Source organism: Fundulus heteroclitus, unplaced genomic scaffold (genome assembly GCF_011125445.2).
Source record: "Fundulus heteroclitus isolate FHET01 unplaced genomic scaffold, MU-UCD_Fhet_4.1 scaffold_461, whole genome shotgun sequence".
Taxonomy (NCBI): domain Eukaryota; kingdom Metazoa; phylum Chordata; class Actinopteri; order Cyprinodontiformes; family Fundulidae; genus Fundulus; species Fundulus heteroclitus.
In genome coordinates, this window is record NW_023396881.1 from 48,975 (window position 1) to 69,919 (window position 20,945).

Below are 20,945 nucleotides of genomic sequence, written 5' to 3' on the forward strand. Positions count from 1 at the left end.
CACTTATTTTAATATAATGTTAAAATTATTATTTAACCCTTTTGCAAATATAGCTTCCAGACCCTTAATGTGAAATTTAAAAAAAAAAAATTAATCTCCCACTTCCAGGCTGGGGGGGTCTCTGTCACACACCTCTTCCCAGGAAGAGTGCCTCTCGCTGGGCTAGAGTGCTGGAACGATGACCCCCCCTGCTGGAGCTCATTCCAGTGAGATGCTGACCGATCGTTCCCCCGGGGACAGGTTTTGGCAGCATCTCATCCACAAAACCTGCGCTGTTTTAAGAAAACTGTAGGAAATAAATGAGTGATAAGCTAAGTTAAGCTCTTACCACTACTCACAGACATTTTGACACATTTAAAAATTCCACCTCCAGGCTGGGGGGGTCTCTGTCAGAGACCTCTCCCTAGGAAGAGTGCCTCTCGCTGGGCTAGAGTGCTTGACTGGACCCCCCCTTCTGGAAGTCTGCCTTACCATAGGCATAATTTGAGCTACTCCTGTTAAATTCGTATCCACGCCATGCTGGAGACAGAACTCAAAAAAAATACGCCACTTATTTTAATATAATGTTAAAATTATTATTTAACCCGTTTGCAAATATAGCTTCCAGACCCCTAATGTGAAATTTAAAAAAAAAAAATTAATCTCCCACTTCCAGGCTGGGGGGGTCTCTGTCACACACCTCTCCCCAGGAAGAGTGCCTCTCGCTGGGCTAGAGTGCTGGAACGATGACCCCCCCTGCTGGAGCTCATTCCAGTGAGATGCTGACCGATCGTTCCCCCGGGGACAGGTTTTGGCAGCATCTCATCCACAAAACCTGCGCTGTTTTGAGAAAACTGTAGGAAATAAATGAGTGATAAGCTAAGTTAAGCTCTTACCACTACTCACAGACATTTTGACACATATTTAAAAATTCCACCTCCAGGCTTGGGGGGTCTCAGTCACAGACCTCTCCCCAGGAAGAGTGCCTCTCGCTGGGCTAGAGTGCTGGAACGATGACCCCCCCTGCTGGAGCTCTGACATACATCAGGCAACATCTCTAAATGTTTGGTAGAGCAGGTTACAGTTTATATTTATTAAAAATAACCTACTGCGATATGTACACTTTATATGTACGGCAGCTACGCCGTTATGTACACTTTAGATGTACGTCAGCTACTGCATTATGTACATCTAGAACCGAAAAAAAAAAACGCCACTTTTTAAAAGATAATGTTCAAATTATTATTAAATCTGTTTCCAAATATCCCTTCCAGAGTCCTATTAAGAAATTAGAAAAATATTTCAAAGTACAAGATGTTTATTTGCTTTAATTTTGTAAATGAAAATATGATGGCCGAGGTGAGATTCGAACCCTGCTCCTCTGGGTGGAAGGCAATGTTGTTATCCACTCTGCTACACCCCTTAGCCCCTATATATAGGGGGCAGAGAGCCGTTTTGTACTTCCATGTTGCCTGTACAGCCTCCCTCCTTCTGTACACCTTGACCCCTCCTTAACCCACATAATTACATAGGCCACGCTCTCAGCCAATAGCAAAAGCTGTTCCCCTCCCCCGGTAGTTGTGGTCGTGTAGTGCAGTTTCAGACACAACAGTGGAGCTTGATTTCCAATGAGTCCCACCTTCAGCCCGTAACCTACCGTGTTATGTACAATTTATATGTACGTCTGCTACCGTGTTATGTACATCTAGAACCGAAAAAAAAAAACGCCACTTTTTAAAAGATAATGTTCAAATTATTATTAAATCTGTTTCCAAATTTCCCTTCCAGAGCCCTATTAAGAAATTAGAAAAATATTTCAAGTCTAAGTTGTTTATTTACTTTAATGTTGTAAATGAGAATATGATGGCTAAGGTGGGATTCGAACCCTGCTCCTCTGGGTGGAAGGCAGTGTTCTTATCCACTCTGCTACACCCCTTAGCCCCTATATATATAGGGGGCAGAGAACCGTTTTGTACTTCCATGTTGCCTGTACAGCCTCCCTCCTTCTGTACACCTTGGCCCTCTGTGTTGTCCTGCTCTAACTCTACTCCTCAGGTGTGCCTAGTTGGCTGAGGGGGTGTGGCCCACACCTGCAGCTCGTTGCAGGCGGCTTCCTCTGGCTTCTTAAGCAGAGCGCTGACAGATGGAAGACGCCAGAGCCTTAAGCAGTGGTGGTACGACGTGGCCTCTGACCCAACTCCTGAAAACCTGCTGGTGAGTTTTTTTCATCTTTGAACTAATTTTGGATCTCCCTGTTTTTGTCACAGTTTTTGGTGCTTCTGGATCCTGCTGGTTCTTCCCTCACTCTGGTCAGTCCATCTGTCACCCACTTCTGCCCAGCTTTATGGTAAGCAGTGCAGCTTCTAGTAGTTCTCCTGGTTCACCTTTCAGAGTCACTTACTCTTCTTCTCTTTGCAGTCTCTCCAGCCGTGACGTTCTGACCCTGCCGAATTGTCCGTAGTCCTGTCCGTTATATCTGCCTGTTTCCTAAATAAACATTTTAAAACTGTGCTTTGCTTCCCGATCGTATCTGCATGTGGGCTCATCATCTGAAAACCATGACAGTACCAAGTTTGGTACACTTCTTTTTAGGAGGCCCTGATTAAGGCCTCATTAAGGTCAAAAACCAGCTGCTGGCAGACAAAATATAGAGCTAGATGGGCTCCAGTGGGCTTGTTTCGATCGTCTCTATTTACTGTTTCGTTTGGTACCAAGTTTGTGAGGCTACGATGCTGCTTTGCTAAACAGAGGCCCAGAACACTGGTTTCTAGGAGGCCTATTGAGGCCTCCTAACTAAGGTGAAAAACCCAGCTGCTGGGAGACAAAGGAAAAAGCTACATGGGCTCAAGTGGGCTTGTTTCGATCGTCTCCATTTACTGTTTCGTTTGGTACCAAGTTTGTGAGGCTACGATGCTCCTTTGCTAAACAGTGGCACATAACACTGCTTTCTAGGAGGCCCTATTGAGCCTCCTAAGCAAGGTGAAAAACCCAGCTGCTGGGAGACAAAGGAAAAAGCTACATGGGCTCAAGTGGGCTTGTTTCGATCGTCTCCATTTACTCTTTCGTTTGGTACCAAGTTTGTGAGGCTACGATGCTCCTTTGCTAAACAGTGGCACATAACACTGGTTTCTAGGAGGCCCCATTGAGGCCTCCTAAGCAAGGTGAAAAAACAAGCTGGTGGGAGACAAAGGAAAAAGCTACATGGGCTCAAGTGGGCTTGTTTCGATCGTCTCTATGTACTCTTTCGTTTGGTACCAAGTTTGTGAGGCTACGATGCTCCTTTGCTAAACAGTGGCACATAACACTGGTTTCTAGGAGGCCCCATTGAGGCCTCCTAAGCAAGGTGAAAAAACAAGCTGGTGGGAGACAAAGGAAAAAGCTACATGGGCTCAAGTGGGCTTGTTTCGATCGTCTCTATGTACTCTTTCGTTTGGTACCAAGTTTGTGAGGCTACGATGCTCCTTTGCTAAACAGTGGCACATAACACTGGTTTCTAGGAGGCCTATTGAGGCCTCCTAACTAAGGTGAAAAACCCAGCTGCTGGGAGACAAAGGAAAAAGCTACATGGGCTCAAGTGGGCTTGTTTCGATCGTCTCTATTTACTCTTTCGTTTGGTACCAAGTTTGTGAGGCTACGATGCTGTTTTGCTAAACAGTGGCCCAGAACACTGGTTTCTAGGAGGCCCCATTGAGCCTCCTAAGCAAGGTGAAAAAACAAGCTGCTGGGAGACAAAGGAAAATGCTACATGGGCTCAAGTGGGCTTGTTTCGATCGTCTCTATGTACTCTTTCGTTTGGTACCAAGTTTGTGAGGCTACGATGCTCCTATGCTGAACAGTGGCACAAAACACACTGCTTCTCTGTGTTTTGTGCATCTCTTTTTCATACTTCAAACGGTTGCCATTCTTAGACGCAAGCACCCAGAGGCACAAAAATCACAGACGGCGGTTGAGGGGTGAGCTAGAACTCATATCTAAAGTTTGGTATCACTGTGCATAAATAAACCTTTCTTCCTCAGCTTTTGAGACTCAAATACTGTCTTGAACCCTTAGGAAGTTGGCTGAATTTTTTGGGGCAAACAGCTTTTGTTGTTTTTTTCACAGGAGGCTGATTTTAACATATTTTGTAGGTGACCTTATGAGGAGCAGAACCTGTGATTTTGAACTCCCTGGGTGGTTCCACGTGGACACAGTGGGGGTCAAAAGGTGAAAATTTGCAACCTTTGATGGCACACAGCTCACACACGGTTTGTCTGTTCCAGCTCAAACTCGGCATACAGGAGCCCCTTTGAGGCATCTACCAACGGGTAAGAGCTCATACCTGTATCCCCTTCCTATAGCTACTTCCTTTTAGCAATGAGATAAGAAGATGTGGTTAGTGGCATGTTGTAGAGCACTTCCAGGAAATGAGCATTTATAAGTTTGGTCCAAATCCATGAGCTGCAAAGGCCTCAATTATCAAAAATCAAATATTGCTTGGCTGGTGGCATAGCTCCAGAAACAAAACGGGCCCAGATTTCCACTCTTGGCCATATGCTGCAGTACCATTCCCCACCACCATTGGTGCTATTGATATTTGGACAGGCCTGTACACCATCCCTCCTTCTGTACACCTTCCATTGTAAAGCAATGGAACCAGTTCTGTACAGCCTCCCTCCTTATGTACGCCTTGGCCCCTAAAAAACACGCATAATTAATTAAGACACGGTCTCGGCCAATAGCAGAAGCTTCCCCACTTTTCCCTTCCCGCCCGTAGTTGGTTGGTGCAGTGCTCTTTCCGACACGTTGGTGGCGCTATGCTGGGTGGGCTAATAAGCCATTGTAAAGCAATGGGACCAGTTCCGGACAGCCTCCCTCCTTCTGTACACCTTCCATTGTAAAGCAATGGAACCAGTTCTGTACAGCCTCCCTCCTTATGTACGCCTTGGCCCCTAAAAAACACGCATAATTAATTAAGCCACGGTCTCGGCCAATAGCAGAAGCTTCCCCACTTTTCCCTTCCCGCCCGTAGTTGGTTCGTGCAGTGCTCTTTCCGACACGTTGGTGGCGCTATGCTGGGTGGGCCAATAAGCCATTGTAAAGCAATGGGACCAGTTCCGGACAGCCTCCCTCCTTCTGTACACCTTCCATTGTAAAGCAATGGAACCAGTTCTGTACAGCCTCCCTCCTTATGTACGCCTTGGCCCCTAAAAAACACGCATAATTAATTAAGCCACTGTCTCGGCCAATAGCAGAAGCTTCCCCACTTTTCCCTTCCCGCCCGTAGTTGGTTGGTGCAGTGCTCTTTCCGACACGTTGGTGGCGCTATGCTGGGTGGGCTAATAAGCCATTGTAAAGCAATGGGACCAGTTCCGGACAGCCTCCCTCCTTCTGTACACCTTCCATTGTAAAGCAATGGAAATAGTTCTGTACAGCCTCCCTCCTTATGTACACCTTGGCCCCTAAAAAACGCCCCTAATTAAATAAGCCACGGTCTCGGCCAATAGCAGAAGCTTCCCCACCCCTCCGTAGTTGTGTTCGTGCAGTGCACTTTCCGACACGTTGGTGGCGCTATCCTGGGCGGTCTAATCCGTTGTAACGTACGGCTATCCTTCCTTTCGTACGCGCCCCCCCCTCCGACACCCCCCGATACGCTAAATCTAGAAGAGAGCGCCATCACATGGTGCACGGAAGGCGGCACGCCCGTACGAAACGCCGACTTGGACCAAGCGGGCGAAATGCTGGAGCTTTTATTGCGCGCGTACGTACACTACCTCGTAACGAACACATACATACAGATTGTATGTGTAAATCCGTACGTACGGTATTCAAAATCATTGCGGCTGTACGGCCGAAGGCGTCGTTTCGTACGATTTTCCCTTGTCCTTTACGAAATAAACACAGAAAAAATTACGTCTCTACCATTTACGGTTCCGGAGAAATCGTGCGTTGTTCGAGGCAAAGTTCTCCATTATAATCCAATGGGACTTATTGTGACCAAAGTGTCTGCACTTCGGCCGCTGCAGGTGTGTGAGTGAGTTTCCATGACGACGGAACTCTGAGGGCCAGAGCTAGACGCTCCATTGAGATACAATGGCAACTTTCATCGCTCACTGCAGTGGCTGTGATTAATGTAGAAATCTGAAATTCGCACAGTCACTTCCTCTTAACATTTTAAAATTTCCATGTGACTTTCAGCCATGTGTCAGTTTTCTGTGCCATTTTGGATCAAACCACTTATGTTTCCAATACTGCATGCCCATATATCGATTCCCGGAAAGTGCAGGCTTTGCATGCAAGAGGTCGTGGGATCGATTCCCGGTATGGAAAACTTGGAGTTTTGTATTATAATCCTCACAGTGTGAATATCAAAACATGTGTGCTGATCCCATGAAGTATTTTTTGTACCACCCGCCATTTTGAGTTACCATGGCAACGTTATAAATGACGTTTTTTCTCCCTATTTGAGGCACATCCCAGTACAGGATTTGGACCAAACTGACAGAGTACACTCACCCAGTGATACCATACACAACCATGTTAGCGGCTAGCATGTTGCTAACCGGAATTAGCTCTAGGAAGCCTGTACAAACTTCTGCTTGACAGATTTGGTGAATTTTAGGATTTTCTCCCTTTTTAGGCACTTCTCAGTACAGGATTTCAACCAAACTAACAGAGTAACATCACCCGGTGATACTGAACACAGCCATGCTAGCGGCTAACCGTTAGCATGTTGCTAACCGGAAATAGCTTTAGGAAGGTCCTACCAACAGCTGCTTAGCCAGAGTTCTTCAACCTTTACAGACAGAGAGGGCTGTAGCTGTCAGTGAGTCTCCATGACAACGCTGCTAGCAAGAGGCTCCTAGGAGGTCCATTGACTTAACATGGCACATTTCAACAGCCGCTGCGAGGGCTGTGAAGACCGTAGGAACCTGAAATTCGCAGTGTTACTTCCTGTTGCTATTTCTGACGGTACGGTACGCACCAAGTGGCAGGCGCCTTGCTAAATTTCTTCAGAAATTTTTCTAGTTATTCTTTATTATTATTCCGTCACGGCTAATGCGGCCCGAACAGTAGCGTGCACCCCCACAATATAGGTATCAAAACCTGCGGCTCGATTACGAAATGTGTGCTACTACTTTTATTGGGGTTTCGAGTTACCATGGCAACAAAATTAGCGAAAACCCCCCCCAAAAAACCCCATAGGAATGAATGGAGTCGGGTAGAAAGAAAGCCTCAAAAAGGCCTCCAAATGACCAATTTCAACGCTGTACTGTGTCGTCATGCTTTCACCTACGAACACCGTTTAACTTCCAGTTTGTAGATATATCTGTGACCTACTCAGAAGTGAAAACGGGATGTGGATATCTTTTGTCGTCTCTTCACAGTTACTCCTCAAAGCTCATGTCCAAAAATCAGCGAAATCATCGTTTACAATGAAAGTCAATGACGGAATTCTCCAACTGCTAGAGTGGGCCACTCTAGCTTTTTTAAAAATTTCAAAACTCCGAACAACTTGACCTTACTCGCTCAATTTTCACTCTACGTAGACAAATTATACATCAAAACGTAGGTATTTTTGTCAGGATTCGGGAAATGTAATCCTCATTGGTGTGGCATTTATAGATTTTTCGCAAATCACCTCAGACCGACACAAACCCGAAACCTCCCCCATTCATTTCCTATGGAGCGGTTTTGAAAAATGACGTCTAAAAATCCAAAACATCCCATGTTTTCGCATCGTCGCTACTCCTAAACTGTTTTATGTACAGACATGAGACTTTCACACATGAATGTCCCAACCCTTCTGGCACTCACAAAAAAGGAATTTTGTGGATAACTGTTACGGTTTTTCCACAGGAACAATTTGTTCGGGAGTAGCGAATGTGCAAAATCCTGAAATCGCTTTGGAGCTGCATTTTCCCACATCAACCACTTTTTTACATCGTCGCTGTGTCTACACCGATTTTTGTACAAACATAAAAATGAGCTTCATGGTCCTCAAAAGCCTGCTGATACTCATGGTGAAAGAATTATTTTGATATCTCTTATACTTTTTGAGCTACAGCGATTTGTTCGGAACCGTTTTAAGAGGATTTCTGAAAATCCATAAAAATCTCATTTAGATCATAATTTTTTACGCCTTTATTAAACTTTTTCCAGCAAAAAACGATAGCTTTTCTTATTCCCCTATCCGTTAGGAAATAAACGCTGAAAAAATTACGTCTCTACCATTTATAGATCAGGAGATATGAAGCGTTGTTCGGGGCAAAGTTCTCCATTATAATCCAATGGGACTTATTGTGAGCAAAGTCTGCACTTTTGTAGACTCGCCCGCTGCAGCTGTGTCAGTGAGTTTCCATGACAACGGAACTCTGAGGGCCAGAGAGAGAAGCTCCATTGAGATACAATGGCAACTTTCATCGCTCACTGCAGCGGCTGTGATTAATGTAGAAATCTGAAATTCGCACAGTCACTTCCTCTTAACATTTTAAAATTTTCATGTGACTTTCAGCCATGTGTCAGTTTTCTGTCCCATTTGGGATTTCACATGCTTTCCTATTGGGCCTTTGCTTCCAACAGGACCTGGCATGATAACCAGACACAACCCAATTGGCCAATACAGCACCACCCACCTGTGGGAAATGGCGCTACTGACAATTTTGGTCAAATGTTTAGTTCTATGCCCAGATGTGGTGAGGCTGAGTTGCTAAAGGAGGCCAATCTGTCCCATGAACTTTGGTCACGTTTGGTGACATTAAGTATTGGCACCCCTGTTTGAGGCACTTCCCAGTACAGGATTTGGACCAAACTAACAGAGTACACTCACCCAGTGATACCAAACACAACCATGTTAGCGGCTAATGGTTAGCATGTTGTTAACCGGAAGTAGCTCTAGGAAGGTCTCACCAACTTCTGCTTCACAGAGTCTGTTCTTCATTTAGAGAGAAAGCTCCACAAGAAATTTGGGCTACGTGGCATAAAGCATCTCCAAGCTATGAGGTGTCAAACATCCAATGTTTTTCAATGGGAGACCAAACCCCTTATGCTCCCAATAATGCATGCCCATATATGGCGCTACAGTATAGCTCAGAGGGAGAGTGCAGGCTTTGCATGCAAGAGGTCGTGGGATCGAAACCCAGGCGTGGGAGACTTAGAGTTTTGTATTATAATCCCCACAGTGTGTATATTAAAACATGTGTGCTGATCCCATGAAGTATTTTTTGTACCACCCGCCATTTTGAGTTACCATGGCAACGTTATAAACAACGTTTTTTCACCCTATTTGAGGCTCATCCCAGTACAGGATTTGGACCAAACTGACAGAGTACAATCACCCAGTGATACTGAACACAACCATGCTAGCGGCTAATGGTTAGCATGTTGCTAACCGGAAGTAGCTCTAGGAAGCTCCTACAAACTTCTGCTTGACAGATTTGGTGAATTTTAGGATTTTCTCCCTTTGTAGGCACTTCTCAGTACAGGATTTCAACCAAACTAACAGAGTAACATCACCCAGTGATACTGAACACAACCATGCTAGGGGCTAACCATTAGCATGTTGCTAACCAGAAGTAGCTTTAGGAAGGTCCTATCAACTTCTGCTTAGCCAGGGTTCTTCTGCCTTTACAGACAGAGAGAGGGCTGCAGCTGTCAGTGAGTCTCCATGACAACGCTGCTAGCAAGAGGCTCCTAGGAGGTCCATTGACTTAACATGGCACCTTTCGACGGCCGCTGCGGGGGCTGTGAAGACTGTAGGAAGCTGAAATTTGCAGTGTTGCTTCCTGTTGCTATTTCTGACGATACGGTATGCACCAAGTGGCAGGCGCCTTGCTAAATTTCTTCAGAAATTTTCTAGTTATTCTTAATTTTTCTTCCGTCACGATTAATGCGGCCCGAACCGTAGCGAGCACCCCCACAATATAGGTATCAAAACATGTGGCTCGATTACGAGATGTGTGCTGGTACTTTTATTGGGGTTTCGAGTTACCATGGCAACAAAATTAGCGAAAAACCACCCCCAAAAAACCCATAGGAATGATTGGAGTCGGGTCGAAAGAAAGCCTCAAAAAAGCCTCCAAATGACCATTTTCAACGCTGTACTGTGTCGTCATGCTTTCACCTACGAACACCGTTTAACTTCCAGTTTGTAGATATATCTGTGAACTACTCAGAAGTGAAAACGGCATATGGATATTTTTTATCGTCTCTTCACAGTTACTCCTCAAAGCTCATGTCCAAAAATCAGCGAAATCATCGTTTACAATGAAAGTCAATGACGGAATTCTCCAACCGCTAGAGTGGGCCACTCTAGCTTTTTTAAAGATTTCAAAACTCCGAACAACTTGACCTTACTCGCTCAATTTTCACTCTATGTAGACAAATTATACATCAAAACGTAGGTATTTTTGTCAGGATTCGGGAAATGTAACCCTCATTGGTGTGGCATTTATAGATTTTTCGCAAATCATCTCAGACCGACACAAACCCGAAACCTCCCCCATTCATTTCCTATGGAGCGGTTTTGAAAAATGACGTCTAAAAATCCAAAACATCACATGTTTTCGCATCGTCGCTACTCCTAAACCGTTTTATGTACAGACATGAGACTTTCACACATGAATGTCCCAACCCTTCTGGCACTCAAGAAAAATGAATTTTGTGGATAACTGTTACGGTTTTTCCACAGGAACAATTTGTTCGGGAGTAGCGAATGTGCAAAATCCTGAAATCGCTTTGGAGCTGCATTTTCCCACATCATCCACTTTTTTACATCGTCGCTGTGCCTACACCGATTTTTGTAAAAATATGAAAATGAGCTACATGGTCATTAAAGCCTGCTGATACTCACAGTGAAAGAATTATTTTGATATCTCTTATACTTTTTTAGCCAGAGTGATTTGTTCGGGATCATTTTCAGAGGATTTCTGAAATTTCATAAAAATGTCCTTTAGATCATAATTTTTTACGCCTTTATTAAACTTTTTCCAGCAAAAACCGATAGCAAGTCTTCTTCCCCTATCCTTTACGAAATAAACACAGAAAAAATTACGTCTCTACCATTTACGGTTCCGGAGAAATCGTTCGTTGTTCGAGGCAAAGTTCTCCATTATAATCCAATAGGCAGACTTGGACACCAAGTGTCTGCACTTTTTTAGACTGGCCCGCTGCAGCTGTGTCAGTGAGTTTCCATGACGACGGAACTCTGAGGGCCAGTGGGAGACGTTCCATTGAGATAGAATGGCAACTTTCGACGCCAGCTGCAGCGGCTGTGATTAATGTAGAAATCTGAAATTCGCACAGTCACTTCCTCTTAACATTTTAAAATTTTCATGTGACTTTCAGCCATGTGTCAGTTTACTGTCCCATTTTGGATTTTACATGCTTTCCTATTGGGTCTTTGCTTCCAACAGGACCTGGCATGATGCCTAGACACGACCCACTTGGCCAATACAGCACCACCCACCTGTGGGAAATGGCGCTACTGACAATTTTGGACAAATGTTGAGTTCTATGCCCAGATGTGGTGAGGCTGAGTTGCTAAAGGAGGCCAATCTGACTCATGAACTTTGGTCACGTTTGGTGACATTAAGTATTGGCACCCCTATTTGAGGCACTTCCCAGTACAGGATTTGGACCAAACTGACAGAGTACAATCACCCGGTGATACTGAACACAACCTTTTTAGCGGCTAATGATTAGCATGTTGCTAACAGGAAGTAGCTCTAGGAAGGTCTCACCATCTTCTGCTTCACAGAGTCTGTTCTTACTTTAGAGAGAAAGCTCCACAAGAAATTTGGGCTACGTGGCATAAAGCATCTCCAAGCTATCAGGTGTCAAACATCCAATGCTTTTCAATGGGGGACCAAACCCCTTATGGTCCCAATACTGCATGCCTATATATGGCGCTGCTGTATACCTCAGATGGAAAGTGCAGGCTTTGCATGCAAGAGGTCGTGGAATCGAAACCCGGTGTGGCAGACTAAGATTTTTGTATTATAATCCCCACAGTGTGTATATTAAAACATATGTGCTGATCCCATGAAGTATTTTTTTGTACCACCCGCCATTTTCAGTTACCATGGCAACGTTATAAACGACGTTTTTTCTCCCTATTTAAGGCTCATCCCAGTACAGGATTTGGACCAAACTAACAGAGTACACTCACCCAGTGATACCAAACACAACCATGTTAGCGGCTAACGGTTAGCATGTTGCTAACCGGAAGTAGCTCTAGGAAGCCTGTACAAACTTCTGCTTGACAGATTTGGTGAATTTTAGCATTTTCTCCCTTTTTAGGCACTTCTCAGTGCAGGATTTCAACCAAACTAACAGAGTAACATCACCCGGTGATACTGAACACAGCCATGCTAGCGGCTAACCGTTAGCATGTTGCTAACGGAAATAGCTTTAGGAAGGTCCTACCAACTTCTGCTTAGCCAGAGTTCTTCTGCCTTTACAGACAGAGAGAGGGCTGCAGCTGTCAGTGAGTCTCCATGACAACGCTGCTAGCAAGAGGCTCCTAGGAGGTCCATTGACTTAACATGGCACCTTTCAACGGCCGTTGCGGGGGCTGTGAAAACCGTGGGAACCTGAAATTCGCAGTGTTACTTCCTGTTAGTATTTTTGACGGTACGGTACGCACCAAGAGGCAGGCGCCTTGCTAAATTTCTTCAGAAATTTTTCTAGTTAGGCGCCTGCCATAGCATTTGCAATGAGGAGGCAGTGCTGTGCGAAGCACAGCACTGCCTCCCATGCAAATGCATGGAGGCACCTATTACTATTCACCTCTAAACGGACTCTTTATTAGGCGCCTGCCATAGCATTTGCAATGAGGAGGCAGTGCTGTGCGAAGCACAGCACTGCCTCCCAATGCAAATGCATGGAGGCACCTATTACTATTCACCTCTAAACGGACTCTTTATTAATATTCTTTATTATTCCACGATTAATGCAGCCCGAACCGTAGCGTGCACCCCCACAATATAGGTACCAAAACTTGCGGCTCGGTCGGGAATAGTGTGCTACTACTTTTATTGGGATTTCGAGTTACCATGGCAACAAAATTAGCGAAAAACCACCCCCCAAAAAACCCATAATAATCAATGGAGTCGGGTAGAAAGAAAGCCTCAAAAAAGCCTCCAAATGACCATTTTCAACGCTGTACTGTGTCGTCATGCTTTCACCTACGAACACCGTTTAACTTCCAGTTTGTAGATATATCTGTGACCTACTCAGAAGTAAAAACGGGATGTGGATATCTTTTATCGTCTCTTCACAGTTACTCCTCAAAGCTCATGTCCAAAAATCAGCAAAATCATCGTTTACAATGAAAGTCAATGACGGAATTCTCCAACCGCTAGAGTGGGCCACTCTAGCTTTTTTAAAGATTTCAAAACTCCGAACAACTTGACCTTACTCGCTCAATTTTCACTCTATGTAGACAAATTATACATCAAAACGTAGGAATTTTTGTCAGGATTCGGGAAATGTAACCCTCATTGGTGTGGCATTTATAGATTTTTCGCAAATCACCTCAGACCGACACAAACCCGAAACCTCCCCCATTCATTTCCTATGGAGCGGTTTTGAAAAATGACGTCTAAAAATCCAAAACATCACATGTTTTCGCATCGTCGCTACTCCTAAACCGTTTTATGTACAAACATGAGACTTTCACACATGAATGTCCCAACCCTTCTGGCACTCAAGAACAATGAATTTTGTGGATAACTGTTACGGTTTTTCTACAGGAACAATTTGTTTGGGAGTAGCGAATGTGCAAAATCCTGAAATCGCTTTGGAGCTGCATTTTCCCACATCATCCACTTTTTTACATCGTCGCTGTGCCTACACCGATTTTTGTAAAAATATGAAAATGAGCTACATGGTCATCAAAAGCCTGCTGATACTCACAGTGAAAGAATTATTTTGATATCTCTTATACTTTTTTAGCCAGAGCGATTTGTTCGGGATCATTTTCAGAGGATTTCTGAAATTTCATAAAAATGTCCTTTAGATCATAATTTTTTACGCCTTTATTAAACTTTTTCCAGCAAAAACCGATAGCAAGTCTTCTTCCCCTATCCTTTACGAAATAAACACAGAAAAAATTACGTCTCTACCATTTACGGTTCCGGAGAAATCGTTCGTTGTTCGAGGCAAAGTTCTCCATTATAATCCAATAGGCAGACTTGGACACCAAGTGTCTGCACTTTTTTAGACTGGCCCGCTGCAGCTGTGTCAGTGAGTTTCCATGACGACGGAACTCTGAGGGCCAGTGGGAGACGTTCCATTGAGATAGAATGGCAACTTTCGACGCCAGCTGCAGCAGCTGTGATTAATGTAGAAATCTGAAATTCGCACAGTCACTTCCTCTTAACATTTTAAAATTTTCATGTGACTTTCAGCCATGTGTCAGTTTACTGTCCCATTTTGGATTTTACATGCTTTCCTATTGGGTCTTTGCTTCTAACAGGACCTGGCATGATGCCTAGACACGACCCAATTGGCCAATACAGCACCACCCACATGTGGGAAATGGCACTACACACCATTTTGGTCAAATGTTGAGTTCTGGGCCCAGATGTGGTGAGGCTGAGTTTCTAAAGGAGGCCAATCTGTCCCATGAACTTTGGTCACGTTTGGTGACATTAAGTATTGGCACCCCTATTTGAGGCACTTCCCAGTACAGGATTTGGACCAAACTGAGAGAGTACAATCACCTGGTGATACTGAACACAACCATGTTAGCGGCTAACAGTTAGCATGTTGCTAACCGGAAGTAGCTCTAGGAAGGTCTCACCAACTTCTGCTTCACAGAGTCTGTTCTTCCTTTAGAGAGAAAGCTCCACAAGAAATTTGGGCTACGTTGCATAAAGCATCTCCAAGCTATGAGGTGTCAAACATCCAATGTTTTCCAATGGGGGACCAAACCCCTTATGGTCCCAATACTGCATGTCCATATATGGCGCTACAGTATAGCTCAGATGGAAAGTGCAGGCTTTGCATGCAAGAGGTCGTGGGTTCGAAACCTGGCGTAGGTGACTAAGATTTCTGTGTTATAATCCTCACATTGTGTATATTAAAACATGTGTGCTCATCCCATGAAGTATTTTTTTGTACCACCCACCATTTTGAGTTACCATGGCAACGTTTTTTCTCCCTATTTGAGGCTCATCCCAGTACAGGATTTGGACCAAACTAACAGAGTACACTCACCCAGTGATACCAAAAACAACCATGTTAGCGGCTAACATTTAGCATGTTGCTAACCGGAAGTAGCTCTAGGAAGCCTATACAAACTTCTGCTTGACAGATTTGGTGAATTTTAGGATTTTCTCCCTTTTTAGGCACTTCTCAGTACAGGATTTCAACCAAACTAACAGAGTAACATCACCCGCTGATACTGAACACAACCATGCTAGCGGCTAACCGTTAGCATGTTGCTAACCAGAAGTAGCTTTAGGAAGGTCCTACCAACTTCTGCTTAGCCAGGGTTCTTCTGCCTTTACAGACAGAGAGGGCTGCAGCTGTCAGTGAGTCTCCATGACAACGCTGCTAACAATGGGCTCCTAGGAGGTCCATTGACTTAACATGGCACCTTTCGACGGCCGCTGTGGGGGCTGTGAAGACCGTAAGAAGCTGAAATTCGCAGTGTTTCTTCCTGTTGCTATTTCTGTCGGTACGGTACGCACCAAGTGGCAGGCGCCTTGCTAAATTTCTTCAGAAATTTTTCTAGTTAGGCGCCTGCCATAGCATTTGCAATGAGGAGGCAGTGCTGTGCGAAGCACAGCACTGCCTCCCATGCAAATGCATGGAGGCACCTATTACTATGCACCTCTAAACGGCTTATTTATTATTAGGCGCCTGCCATAGCATTTGCAATGAGGAGGCAGTGCTGTGCGAAGCACAGCACTGCCTCCCATGCAAATGCATGGAGGCACCTATTACTATTCACCTCTAAACGGCTTATTTCTTATTCTTTATTTTTCTTACATCACGATAAATGCGGCCCGAACCGTAGCGAGCACCCCCACGATATAGGTATCAAAACTTGTGGCTCGATTACGAGATGTGTGCTACTACTTTTATTGGGGTTTCGAGTTACCATGGCAACAAAATTAGCGAAAAACCACCCCCAAAAAACCCATAGGAATGAATGGAGTCGGGTAGAAAGAAAGCCTCAAAAAAGCCTCCAAATGACCAATTTCAACGCTGTACTGTGTCGTCATGCTGTCACCTACGAACACCGTTTAACTTCCAGTTTGTAGATATATCTGTGACCTACTCAGAAGTGAAAACGGGATGCAGATATCTTTTATTGTCTCTTCACAGTTACTCCTCGAAGCTCATGTCCAAAAATCAGCGAAATCATCGTTTACAATGAAAGTCAATGACGGAATTCTCCAACCGCTAGAGTGGCCCACTCTAGCTTTTTTAAAGATTTCAAAACTCCAAACAACTTGACCTTACTCACTCAATTTTCACTCTACGTAGACATATTATACATCAAAACGTAGGTATTTTTGTCAGGATTCGGGAAATGTAACCCTCATTGGTGTGGCATTTATAGATTTTTCGCAAATCACCTCAGAGCGACACAAACCCGAAACCTCCCCCATCCATTTCCTATGGAGCGGTTTTGAAAAATGACGTCTAAAAATCCAAAACATCACATGTTTTCGCATCGTCGCTACTCCTAAACCGTTTTATGTACAGACATGAGACTTTCACACATGAATGTCCCAACCCTTCTGGCACTCATAAAAAAGGAATTTTGTGGATAACAGTTACGGTGTTTCCGCAGGAACAATTTGTTCGGGAGTAGCGAATGTGCAAAATCCTAAAAACGCTTTGGAGCTGCATTTTCCCACATCAACCACTTTTTTACATCGTCGCTGTGTCTACACCGATTTTTGTACAAACATAAAAATGAGCTTCCTGGTCCTCAAAAGCCTGCTGATACTCATGGTGAAAGAATTATTTTGATATCTCTTATACTTTTTGAGCTACAGCGATTTGTTCGGAAGCGTTTTAAGAGGATTTCTGAAAATCCATAAAAATCCCATTTAGATCATAATTTTTTACGCCTTTATTAAACTTTTTCCAGCAAAAAACGATAGCTTTTCTTCTTCCCCTATCCGTTACGAACTAAACGCAGAAAAAATTACGTCTCTACCATTTACGGTTCCGGAGAAATCGTGCGTTGTTCGAGGCAAAGTTCTCCATTATAATCCAATGGGACTTATTGTGACCAAAGTGTCTGCACTTCGGCCGCTGCAGGTGTGTGAGTGAGTTTCCATGACGACGGAACTCTGAGGGCCAGAGGAAAAAGCTCCATTGAGACACAATGGCAACTTTCATCCCTCACTGCAGCGGCTGTGATTAATGTAGAAATCTGAAATTCGCACAGTCACTTCCTCTTAACATTTTAAAATTTTCATGTGACTTTCAGCCATGTGTCACTTTTCTGTACCATTTGGGATTTCACATGCTTTCCTATTGGGCCTTTGCTTCAAACAGGACCTGGCATGATAACCAGACACAACCCAATTGGCCAATACAGCACCACCCACCTGTGGGAAATGGCGCTACTGACAATTTTGGTCAAATGTTGAGTTCTAGGCCCAGATGTGGTGAGACTGAGTTGCTAAAGGAGGCCAATCTGACCCATGAACTTTGGTCACGTTTGGTGACATTAAGTATTGGCACCCCTATTTGAGGCACTTCCCAGTACAGGATTTGGACCAAACTGACAGAGTATAATCACCCGGTGATACTGAACACAACCATGTTAGCGGCTAACGGTTAGCATGTTGCTAACCGGAAGTAGCTCTAGGAAGCCTGTACAAACTTCTGCTTGACAGATTTGGTGAATTTTAGGATTTTCTCCCTTTGTAGGCACTTCTCAGTACAGGATTTCAACCAAACTAACAGAGTAACATCACCCGGTGATACTGAACACAGCCATGCTAGCGGCTAACCGTTAGCATGTTGCTAACCGGAAATAGCTTTAGGAAGGTCCTATCAACCTCTGCTTAGCCAGAGTTCTTCTGCCTTTCCAGACAGAGAGAGGGCTGCAGCTGTCAGTGAGTCTCCATGACAACGCTGCTAGCAAGAGGCTCCTAGGAGGTCCATTGACTTAACATGGCACCTTTCAACAGCCGCTGCGAGGGCTGTGAAGACCGTAGGAACCTGAAATTCGCAGTGTTACTTCCTGTTGCTATTTCTGACGGTACGGTACGCACCAAGTGGCAGGCGCCTTGCTAAATTTCTTCAGAAATTTTTCTAGTTATTCTTTATTTTTCTTACATCACGATTAATGGGGCCCGAACCGTAGCGTGCACCCCCACAATATAGGTATCAAAACCTGCGGCTCGATTACGAGATGTGTGCTACTACATTTATTGGGATTTCGAGTTACCATGGCAACAAAATTAGCGAAAAACCACCCCCAAAAAACCCATAGGAATGAATGGAGTCGGGTAGAAAGAAAGCCTCAAAAAAGCCTCCAAATGACCATTTTCAACGCTGTACTGTATCGTCATGCTTCCACCTATGAACACCATTTAACTTCCAGTTTGTAGATATTTCTGTGAACTACTCAGAAGTGAAAACGGGATGTGGATATCTTTTATCGTCTCTTCACAGTTACTCCTCAAAGCTCATGTCCAAAAATCAGCGAAATCATCGTTTACAATGAAAGTCAATGACGGAATTCTCCAACCGCTAGAGTGGCCCACTCTAGCTTTTTTAAAGATTTCAAAACTCCGAACAACTTGACCTTACTCGCTCAATTTTCACTCTATGTAGACTAATTATACATCAAAACGTAGGTATTTTTGTCAGGATTCGGGAAATGTAACCCTCATTGGTGTGGCATTTATAGATTTTTCGCAAATCACCTCAGACCGACACAAACCCGAAACCTCCCCCATTCATTTCCTATGGAGCGGTTTTGAAAAATGACGTCTAAAAATCCAAAACATCACATGTTTTCGCATCGTCACTACTCCTAAACCGTTTTATGTACAGACATGAGACTTTCACACATGAATGTCCCAACCCTTCTGGCACTCAAGAAAAATGAATTTTGTGGATAACTGTTACGGTTTTTCCACAGGAATAATTTGTTCGGGAGTAGCGAATATGCAAAATCCTGAAATCGCTTTGGAGCTGCATTTTCCCACATCATCCACTTTTTTACATCGTCGCTGTGCCTACACCGATTTTTGTAAAAATATGAAAATGAGCTACATGGTCATCAAAAGCCTGCTGATACTCACAGTGAAAGAATTATTTTGATATCTCTTATACTTTTTTAGCCAGAGCGATTTGTTCGGGATCATTTTCAGAGGATTTCTGAAATTTCATAAAAATGTCCTTTAGATCATAATTTTTTACGCCTTTATTAAACTTTTTCCAGCAAAAACCGATAGCAAGTCTTCTTCCCCTATCCGTTGCGAAATAAACGCTGAAAAAATTACGTCTCTACCATTTGCGGTTCCGGAGATATGAAGCGTTGTTCGAGGCAAAGTTCTCCATTATAATCCAATAGGCAGACTTGGACACAAAGTCTCTGCACTTCTTTAGACTCGCCCGCTGCAGCTGTGTCAGTGAGTTTCCATGACAACGGAACTCTGAGGGCCAGTGGGAGACGTTCCATTGAGATACAATGGCAACTTTCGACGCCCGCTGCAGCGGCTGTGATTAATGTAGGAATCTGAAATTTGCACAGTCACTTCCTCTTAACATTTTAAAATTTTCATGTGACTTTCAGTCATGTGTCACTTTTCTGTCCAATTTTGGATGTCACATGCTTTCCTATTGGGTCTTTGCTTCCAACAGGACCTGGCATGATGCCCAGACACGACCCAATTGGCCAATACAGCACCACCCACATGTGGGAAATGGCACTACACACCATTTTGGTCAAATGTTGAGTTCTGGGCCCAGATGTAGTGAGGCTGAGTTGCTAAAGGAGGCCAATATGACCCATGAAGATTGGTCACGTTTGGTGACATTAAGTATTGGCACCCCTATTTGAGGCACTTCCCAGTACAGGATTTGGACCAAACTAACAGAGTACAATCACCCGGTGATACTGAACACAACCATGTTAGCGGCTAACTGTTAGCATGTTGCTAACCGGAAGTAGCTCTAAGAAGGTCTCACCAACTTTTGCTTCACAGAGTCTGTTCGTACTTTAGAGAGAAAGCTCCACAAGAAATTTGGGCTACGTCGCATAAAGCATATCCCAGCTATGAGGTGTCAAACATCCAATGCTTTTCAATGGGGGATTAAACCCCTTATGGTCCCAATACTGCATGCCCATATATGGCGCTACAGTATATCTCAGAGGGAGAGTGCAGGCTTAGCATGCAAGAGGTCGTGGGATCGATTCCCGGTGTCGGAGACTTAGAGTTTTGTATTATAATCCCCACAGTGTGTATATCAAAACATGTGTGCTGATCACATGAAGTATTTTTTTGTACCACCCGCCATTTTGAGTTACCATGGCAACATTATAAACTACATATTTTCTCCTTATTTGAGGCACATCCCAGTACAGGATTTTGACCAAACTGACAGAGTACAATCACCCGGTGATACTGAACACAACCATGCTAGCGGCTAACAGTTAGCATGTTGCTAACCGGAAGTAGCTATAAGAAGCTTGTACAAACTCCTGCTTGACAGATTTGGTGAATTTTAGGATTTTCTCCCTTTTGAGGCACTTCTCAGTACAGGATTTCAACCAAACTAACAGAGTAACATCACCCGGTGATACTGAACACAACCATGCTAGCGGCTAACCGTTAGCATGTTGCTAACCAGAAGTAGCTTGAGGAAGGTCCTATCAATTTCTCCTTAGCCAGGGTTCTTCTGCCTTTACAGACAGAGAGAGGGCTGCAGCTGTCAGTGAGTCTCCATGACAATGCTGCTAGCAAGAGGCTCCTAGGAGGTCCATTGACTTAACATGGCAC